Consider the following 10,466-nt stretch of genomic DNA (forward strand, 5'->3'; position numbering starts at 1 on the left):
CCCCCTTCTTGCCAGTCTGTTAATAGAAATGGGGAGATGTGGTAGAAATACATTGTATTCTTTGCCAGTCACTCTTTTTCCCTGTCTCTAAGATGTCATCTTATAAATTTATTCACTGGCCAATAATAAATCATGCAAAACATAGCAGGCCACTGGTTCTTTGTGAATTTTCTGTCAGTGGTTTTTACTCTTTCTAATGTGATCAGTCACCTGAGTCACATTACAGGCTTATTTCTGGCTCTAGCTTGGAACAGTGTATACCTGTAAGACAAGAGGGAAAGCTGCCTTTGATTGTGTCAAAAGCTCTATGAAATTAGGAGCTGATATACTGGCTCATAAAAGAAATTTAAGAATATTTTAAATCTTTTCCTTTGGACTACTTCCTGCCTGAAAAATCCTTCCTAGGAAAATGTGGATATTATGAGCAGGTTCATTCTTAAAATGGATTTTCTTCTGTTATCGTCAGGGACAGAATATGATTTAGACAAACGGAGTGTGGCAGGGAGCTTTTTTGTGTCATTTGAGGCCTTGTCCCTCTGTAAGTTGAGGCCAGTGCCTATGAAAAGCAGGGTTTGCCTGTCCATCATATATGCAGATTTGAACTCAATACCACAATTACAAGAGATGGAGTTAGTTCATCTTTAGAGGCTACCACCACTGAGCTGGATATTACCTTCTTAATCCCAGCTAGATAACAATCATGTGTTAGTTAAAACCACTGTACTGGTTGCTTCGCTTCTTTCTGAGACGAAAGAAGTAAAGAGATGATAAAGCGAAACATACTCCATCTGTGGCCAGAACCAGACTGGCTCAGAGAACAGTAAGCTCATGTAAAATTAAGTTCTGAATGTTAATCTTAAAGCATTCATGTCCTAGTTTAAAATATCTGACTTAAATTCAGAAGTAGCAAGCTCAAAAAAAGAGTTAGGAAGAGATAGAGAGAGCAAGGTGTATGCAGAGGACTAGTTTTAGCACTCAGTTGGTATTGATACTAGAACACTGGGCAATACAGCAGTAGTGTTGTGCAGGCATCATCACTGGGACTTCTCCTATTGCTCAAGTCTCTAGTTTTAAAAACCAGATTATTAAGCAGGAGTAATATTTTCAGCATCTTTTTACATGGAAGGATAGAACATGTCTGGGTAGGAGAGACTCCATTTTCTGATTCACTTGTGTGTTTACTTTGTCTTGAATTCAGTGATATTTTTTTCAGTAGGAAGAAATAAAGTTGTTGCTGACTTTGTATTCTGCTGTACCACAACACTTGGTAGAGGGAAAGGAAAGCAAATGTGCCGAGTTGCCAGGAGACAGATTTATTCTTAACTTCAGCATCTTGGCACTTCCACCATGACACTGCTTTCGTCTTTCTTCATTCCCTCATACTCCAGGCACAAGGCATATTGATCAGAAATAGCAGGAAATGACCCACTCCTGTTTTCTACTAAATCATTCAGTTCTGTTTAGTTTTGAGCCGTTCACAGCCCCACAAAAAAGCCTGAATATTTTCAAAGAATGGCTGTGAAATGGGTGCAACATGGAAAATTCAAGTGGCAAATCTGCCTAGAAAAGCATCTGGTCCTTCTTTTCCTGCTTTCTTGCTTCCAAATGCCTATTTCATCTTTGTGTTTAAAAGTAGCACTTGGGGAGAGGGGAAATAAATCAATCTGGTAATCTGTTTTCTTGTGAAATAATATCTGTTTGCAAACATTCTTAAATGTGGATTAGGAATGGGGCAGAACTGGTGTTCCCCATCCAAACCTCTGCCACATTCGTAGGACTAATCTGAAAACACATGCCATCATAAGAAAAGTATCTTTAGAAAATAGTTTTTCTGGTTTTTTTTCTGATCTGAAGTTGAAGCCTAACCTCCAACATAAACCTGGGAGCGTACACAGTCTGAACTGGTTTATCTTGTCTGTAACATTTCTCTATCTGTTCCTAGACTTCACAGTTTTTAATCTGACTATGAAAGAAAGAACTTGAAGAAACTATGGAAAGCAATTAGTGATATTAGAGAATGGAAATGGTAGAATTAAAGAAATAAAAGTCCTATAATGAATCCAAAAGCATCAACAAAAGCCTTATATGGATAGAGAAACCACACCCGATGGCACACAGAAATGGAGCCTTCTATGGTATAGGACAAGAAAGTACAGCACTCTCATGCCTTGAGGGTGGATAGAAGTTGTGGAAACCAGAGAATACTGGTCAGATACTGGAGAGAAGAATTATTTTAGTTGCAATTTCTGAAGAACTAGAAAGTAGGACTCCTTTACTGTAAGGAAAAAGGATTACGCAGAATCAGAGAATATGCTGAGTTGGAAGGAAGGGACCCACAAGGATCATCGAGTCCAGTTTTTAATCCTGCACAGGACCACCCCCAAGAGTCACAGCATGTGCCTGAGAATATAATCCAAATGCTTCTTGAACTCTCTCAGGCTTGGTAGTGTGACTACTTCCCTGGGGAGCCTGTTCCAGTGCCCAACCACCCTCTGGATGGGGAACTTTTTTCTAATATCCAACCTAAACCTCCCCTAACAAAGCTTTATGGTGTTCCCTCAAATCTATCACTGGTCACCAAACATGAGAGATAAGTGCCTCCCTTCTGCTTCTCCTCATGAGAAAGCTGAAAGTTCTGAACCTGCAGAAATCTTTATGAGCAATAATGGTGTGGAAGATTTTCAAGATATTGATCCTATCTGTTGGCTTCATTGTTCCTTTTCATTCTTTTCCTCTTTTTTCTGCACTGTACAGTTTTTTTGTAAATTTTAAAGGTAAAATTGTCTCCTTGCTTCTTTTCTTGGAATAACTCCTTGATGAAAGTCTGACATGTAAGAATCTGCTTGTAAAAATGGAAAACCCACAGAAAGAATAGTCTTTAGAGATAAAAACTTACTTCTTCATGTACAGCACCATATGTAAGGAATAAATAGAAGGCAAGTTCTCCATGATTTTTTATTTTCTTCTCTTCTTCAGGAGAAACTACAACTCTTTCTGAAAAAAATGAAGAGAAAGCTGTTGTATAGAATACCATCCAACAGAGTAACAGACTTCTGAATTTGATAGGGTGCTTAGATAGTGATTAGAAGAGCAGGAACTTGAAAAGAAGAAAACAAGAAAGGAAGGCAAGAATGAAGAGAGATGGAAGCAGAAGAACAGTCTAGTCAATATAAATTTAAACAGAGAAGAAAATGAGACTAAAGAGGATGAGAGAAAGGTGAAGGAATTACTTTCAGAGGAATTTCCTAGCACTGAGAGAGGAGATAGCAGGACACGATGGAGCTCTAAGAGACTATTTTAGACCAGAAAGGTCATGTTTTAGTTGCCAGGAATTTGTTCTCAGTTACTGTGATCTGTATAATGTACTGTCCCATTTCTTGGAGACACACCAAAGGATTCCAGATTATCAGCAGCTACCTGATCTGCAATGCTGGAGAGATGAGAAATTCATTAACAATTTTGCAAGGTGGATGAGACAAAATGTTTTCCAAGTAGTGCTTGTATGATTTTCAGTGACATTTATGCATATCACAAGTCTGCTTGCTTTTTCAACTGTACTGAATCCAGTAAAGGTGAAAAAAAGGGAATCAGTCCAAATAAACATAGTCCTTCCATAGCTCTGTGTACCAAACAGAAAAATCCAGAATAACTTTAGCTGTGTAGTGGTATGGATGCTGTAATCCAAATGATTTGGTCATTTGGTTTGGCCATATTGAAAGAAGGCACATCTAAAAAATATCTTGGGTTGCACACTATACATCTGATGTATGTGTCCATGAGTATTCTACCTTGTCTGCACAGTCAATGATGATGGAATATTATCCTATCCTGGTAATACATTCACAGGCACAGAGGGAGGATATATGTCCGATCAGTTGTACACATGCAGGTTCAGGAAACGCTTTTCTTGAAACCTCATTGTTACTTCAGCAATACTTTCAACTTTGATAGCCCTGGGGAATATAATAAAATTAATTTCCTTGCAAACCTCAATGACGAATTCGTCAAAAATTGATTTCCCCCTCTCTGCTTGATAGGCAACTGACTCCTAGCCGTCCAGATAGCAGAACTCTCTTGGATAACAAATCACAGCAAACAGCATATGGAATTTCTCAGGTGGGTAAGTTGCAGCTTCATGGCTGGGACAGGGAGCTCTAATCTAATGTCTTAATGAATGTGCTTTTGTTTAATGAGATGATTGTCTACTTACTGCTGTATTTCCAGTGCAACTGGCTCTTTCTAAAGTGAACTTGCATTCTTGGCTCAAGAAGGTAATATGCAATGGGATGATTTGTCAGCTTATACTCAGGCTGCAGCTCCTTTATTCTTGTCCAGTAGTTCATGCTATAGTGCTGGTACTGCTGGAATGATTTTGGTTTTTCATTTTCTGTGACATCAAAACTGCTTCTCATTTTTCCACTAGTTTCCGAGGCAGCTGTGAAGCACTGTAACAGAGAAAAAAACCATGTTCTTAAAAATATCTATATTTCTATGTATCAACATTAGCCACAAATACCCTGATATCTTAGACAAATAGTTGCACACTATTGCTGTGCATGGTAAGTTTCAGGCAAAGAATTCCGTGCTTCAAGCACATTTCCTTTCACATCCTAAGACAAGTTGTCCCAAACCACTCTACCAGCTGGATGATAAAGCTATGAATTCCTGCCTAGTTGTGTCAAATAGGATCAGTTATCTGTTTTGCTTGACACTGATACAGAACAGTGCTAACAGATACGTAGGGTGTGACATCAAGCTGCTAATATCAGTAAGGTTTCAGGGTAAGCCCTGAAGATCAATTCTTTGAGTTATGCAATGGAGAAAGAGGAATGAAAGATATGGAGCTGTGTACTTTCAGTGCAAGGCTTTCATCAGCCTGCAAGCTTATTAATGGAATTTTTTCCTATGCACTAATATCACAGAGGGGTAATGCTGGAGAAATGGCAGGCACAATGAGATTTCCACTGCAGCAAACGGGAGCAAGTGGAATCATACTCTTAGCTTTCTTCCAGGCAAAGCAGAGGGCAAAACTGTCTGAAGAGTCTAGATGTTTATGCAAATGACATACAGGGGAGAGCAGAGGATGAGTTAGTTTCCATTGCCTTAATTTATCACAACTGAATGTTTTCACTGTCCCTGCCTTGAAGAAAACAGCTTGTGTAAACATCTACACCAGGGGCTACCTTACATTTAATGTTTTAGCCTCACCACGTGGCTCTCAAAGACATGAATGACTGCAGTGTGGATTGTGGAAAAAAAAAGAATAAAATGGATGAGAGCGGATTAAGTTTTCAAAGAAGACAAGATCAGTCTTATCTCAATAGCCATTCGTTTCACATCTTTACTACTTTTGTCACAGCAATACTATCAGAACAGAAAAATGTTAATTTTGCTAATATTCTCTCCTGGACTCAAAAATGAACGTAATGAAGGAAAAAGACTTAAATAAGATAGAGTAATTTCCTGAATGCCAGCAACCAGAGCAGGAAGGAGTAGATAAATGCTGGTTCGCAATAACTCTCACGTACCACCGCTGGCCTTAAACACACCAACTATTAAACAATAAATGTGATCCCACCTAAGTCAGCTCAATTCAGATCCGTATCTGATTGTGTAAGTGACGTACCTAACCCAAAAAGACAGGCAGAGTTTCTAGTCTGGGCGCAGTTGATTCGGAGTGTGACTTCTGCATTTGACCCACATATTGATATTCTAAAGTGGCTCAATTTATCAGCCTGAGTCAGTGATGCCCTGAAGATCTTTGCACTATGAAATACCCTCAGGCTTCATGGAATCACAGAATGGTTCAAGTTGGAAGAGACAACAGCGGGCCATCTAGTCCAACCTCCCTGCTCAAGCAGGGTCATCCTAGACCACATGGCACAGGATTGTGTCCAGGCGGCTCTGGGGTATCTCCAGTGAGGGAGAGTCCACAACCTCTCTGGACAGACAATCTGCTCCAGTGTGCAGAACTGTTCCAGGCTGTTCCAGGCTATTCCAAGCTATCCCAGTGTGCCTGTTCGAGGCTTCCAAGTGAACTTAAGTAAGCCTTTTAAGCTAGGCAATATTAAAACCAAACCACACCTAACCAAACCAAAAAGCAATATATTAGATTTGACCCAGGAGAAATGATTCCAGTTGAAATCCTTACATTTTATGTCCAGATTGTAAAGTGGATCAGGAAGCCCAAATTTTCACTCAGATGAGTCTTGATTTTCTCTCGTGGTTACATGGACACTTTTGTTTCAGCATAAGCAGTTTCAAATGTGGCTGTGCTGCATTTGTCAGTAATAATGGTAGGTACAAAACCTTATGATATTTACAGTCCTCTAAAAAACCGAGTTCATCAGGGTACCCCAATACCATTAATCTGATAAAACTTCTGCTAGTGCTTTATCTGTCTAAATTATGTAGTGTCATTTAACTGAAGAAAATGACTCCATGGTAGTAAAGACAATGCAATTTAGTGCAATAACTCTCCATAATGAGAAATACTTGAACCTCAAAAATGTAGTAGAGGAAATATACATGAAAAACATTGTGATTTGGGGGGAAAAAAGTCTTTAGTTAATAGTTAAGAGTTTATCATGACAATACATCTTCAGAAATGTGTTTTATTCTGGTAAGAACTCAAATGACATAGCACTGTGGTTGTATGACAGTCTCATATATATACAACAGAAGCAGAGAACTACAGAATTAGATAATGTGAGTTAGGCTGCACACCAAACCTGTCCTGCTACAGTCCAAATGAGGTTATTGACTCAGAGAAAGAGTCATTGATAAAGCAATTATTACCAGCAGCCAGATGTGTGATAGCTCATTTTTGGAAATGGACAGATGCCCCAGCATTAATGTCACAGAGATATCAAACATAAGAAATCCTTTGAATAGAACCAAAGTGATAGGACGACTAAGAGGCCTAATAACCACAAATGAATCTTTTAAAGGTGTCAAATTTGCTATGTATGAATCAGATTGTCCAGAAAGTTAGTGCATTCTAATAATGACTTTTTTTTTTTTTTTTTAAGCTACCAGGACATAATGTACTCTAAAGTTAGGTGCATAATTTCAGGTACCTTCCATTTATTTCCATTCATTGCACATCCTTATTAGAAAATTCTGTTGTCTGAATATTACACTGCTATGCCAAATATGCAGTTCTGTAAATCAGCCAGGGAGAGAGGGTGCCAGCCTCTCCTGATGATAAATACAGTGGCAGGAATCTACTTTGTTTTGTAGGATGTAAGGCTGATTAATCCAAAGCTGTTTGCAAACTTCATTTCATACAGGATACCCCCATCCTTACAATCAGATTAACAAATCAAAGGTACATTCAGACTTGGAGACAGGTTGCCACTTAAGCATTTCAGATACTCAGGCATTTAGTTAAACTAAGCTTGGATTAACAAGGTCTGACTGTTTAAATGGAGTTGTGTTTAGGGGTTCTCTGTCTCCACTGATTTTGAATACTGTGCTCATGGGGTAGTGCTGTCCAGTCTTAAGAGCTCAGTGAGCTTACAGAGCTTTACAGCCTCCCTGCAAGCTTCATGAGCTTAATTGAAGATAAGCATATACAAACTCACCTTCCTATAAAGACTTCTATTTATGTGAGGGGGGAAAAACCCCAAACAAATCTCTTTATGCAGGGACTAAGCTGCATCTTTCCTGTCATCATTTCTACTTATTTTTATATAGTGGAATTTAGTAGACTAAACCCCTTAATCATGTGGAATAGATGAAAGGGGAATATTCAACCCTGTTACCTTTTGTTGTCACTTGAAACTGTCTAGGAGGTGATAGAATCTGATCAAATTATTTGTTAGGAACAAGTCATGCCAACTGATTTTGGCTTGGTGGAAAGTGGATCTGTGAGGGTGTGAGCTGAAGTACCTTTCTGACTTTCTTTCAGAATCTGTAAAAATATAAAGGCAGAACTTCCCTAGCTAATATGCCCAACAGTATTCCCTTAACACTTTGAAATGTCTGACTCTGTCACTTAGGGAGACCAAACTCGCAATGATGAAGTGAAGAAATGAGCAGCATCTCATATCATGTGAGTGCCCTCACCATTGAGAAAAGGAGGCCATTGGAGACCATATACTTTAGGATTGATGGCTTTGTCATGTGTAAGGGTTATCGAACAATGGTTTAATGATGCTGCTGCACTAAGAGTTTTTTTGTGTGTCGTGCTGGTTTTGGCTGGGGCAGAGTTAAATTTTTTCACAGTGACTAGTGTTTTGGATTTGTACTGAACACGGGGTTGATAATATGGAGATGTTTTTGTTATTGCTGAGCAGTGCTTACACAGGGCCAAGGGCTTTTCTGTTTTTTATGCTACAATGGTGTTGAGTAGAGTGGAGGTGCATGGGAAATAGGAAGGAGACACATCCAGGACAGGTGACCCCAACTGACCAAACAGATATTCCATACCATATGACATCACAGTATATGAAGTGGGGGATGTAAGGAGAAAGATGGGGACATTTGAGGCAGTAGCATTTGTCTTTCCAAGTAATTGTTGCATGTAATGGGGCCCTGTTCTCCTGGAGGTGGCTGAACACCCGGCTGCCCATGGGAAGCAGTGAATGTGTTCCTTGTTTTGCTTTGCTTGTGTGGACAGCTTTCATTTTCCCTATTAAACTGTCTTTATCTCAAACCATGAGTTTTCTAGGTTTTACCCTTTTGATTCTCTCTCCCACTGGTGGGGGAGTGAGCAATCAGCTGTGTGGTACTTGGTGGATGTCAGGGGTTAAACCAAGACAGTCGTACAGAAGTTAATGCTGGTTAGAGATGAGAAACAGAAACATGGACATGAGGCAGGAACTGTGAAGAAGATATAATGATATGGTATAATTTTGCTAGTGTTGGCTTATATTCGGATCTGCAGTCATTCAGCAAGAAATCCTTCACTCATATTCAGCTGTATTGTCATAGGTAACTATAGTGTATACACAATCGCTTCTAAGGAATAGAGACATTTAGCACTATAATTTGTTCAAATATTTCAGTTCATGATAAAAACTTGATGTCCATTACACAGCAACAGATATGCATTTTCAGAACTTCTTTTTCATTATCTATTGCTTATTATTTACACCTTTAAAGCAAGACTGCCTTTCTGCAGAAATATCCAAGTGTCCTAATGAAGGTAGGAAAGCTATGGGAGAGGCTCAGCTGATGCAAGATGATGAATCTCCATTTGGAGAGGAAGAATATGCTCATGTGAAACATGTGTGTGGCAGGCGATTCTTCCCATATGTCCTCTTTCTAAACTATCTAGATATCTAGATATCTCTGGATAGAGACAATCAAATTGCCATGCATTGGTCAGGAATGAGCTATCCTGTGGCTCTACAGCTAACTGGAATTTAGGACAATATAGTGTTATTTGCAAGTAACTGCTCCCTAGTCAGCCAAAAATTTACATATTGACAGTTCAATGGAATTTTTGTTTCTTATAAAAATGTTTGTTATAGAAAATGAAGAATTTCCTTAAAAGAATGTTTATGAATTGTTTCATTTACAACCCTTACTAATGAAGTGGGGGAAAGAAGGAGAAAAGATCTCAGGAGTATTAGGAAACAATTTATACAGGAATAAAGAGAACTGTTTTTAGCTTGCTTTAATCTGGAAACTGTCTTTTCATTCTCCATCCTGCCTTAGTTTAAATAAAGAAAATACTATATGATATCATATAAGAATGAGTGAATATTTATTTATTAGTTTCTTTTACTGAAGTGAAAATAGCAGTTGTGATAGGTTCAACTGAAATCCCAGCTGCTTTTATTCGCTCCTTGCAAATCTTTAAATGCTTATTCTATGTATGAAGGTACTTTAAAATTATGAAATTAGAGAAGATTTAGGAATATCTAAGCAAGAGAAAGTGTGAGTGCTAGGAAGGCTGGGTGGCCTATTACTGGTGGTTCGTACTCGTCCCCTTCCAAAAATGTTTTATCTCTTTTGCTTATGATGACATTGAGAAGGACAGTCAAAAGGCCAAGTCCTTCTATATCGTCCTTTCTACACTACTCCTGAACTCCTACCACTTCTTTTTAGGGGAGAAAGAGCTACAGTGGAAATAAAGGGTATGGTTTGCCTTTAGATAGTACATTTTGTGGTGTCATGCTTCATTCAAAAACTATTTACTGTCATCTGAAATTTAGATTTTCACCTCCAGAAACAAACATTTTCCTGTGTAATTACCACCAAACCCCACAGAGTTAAGGAAGAAATAAATGATTTAATTTATTAGTAAAGCTACTTTACGTCCTTGACTACTACATGGATGCTTTCTGTAGCAACAGCAATAGCACTGTTTCTAGTCTTCCCTATTAGTCTTCAAAAGCCCCACATACCAGGCTTACCTGCCTTTTCTTATTTGATTTCAGTGGATAATTTTTACAGGTCATGAAACTTTTTCTGTGACAAGGAAAGTTCCAAAGTCTGTGTCTCTTCACAGAAAA

The sequence above is a fragment of the Lepidothrix coronata genome, unplaced genomic scaffold, assembly GCF_001604755.1.
Source record: "Lepidothrix coronata isolate B3197 unplaced genomic scaffold, Lepidothrix_coronata-1.0 Scaffold60, whole genome shotgun sequence".
Lineage (NCBI taxonomy): Eukaryota > Metazoa > Chordata > Aves > Passeriformes > Pipridae > Lepidothrix > Lepidothrix coronata.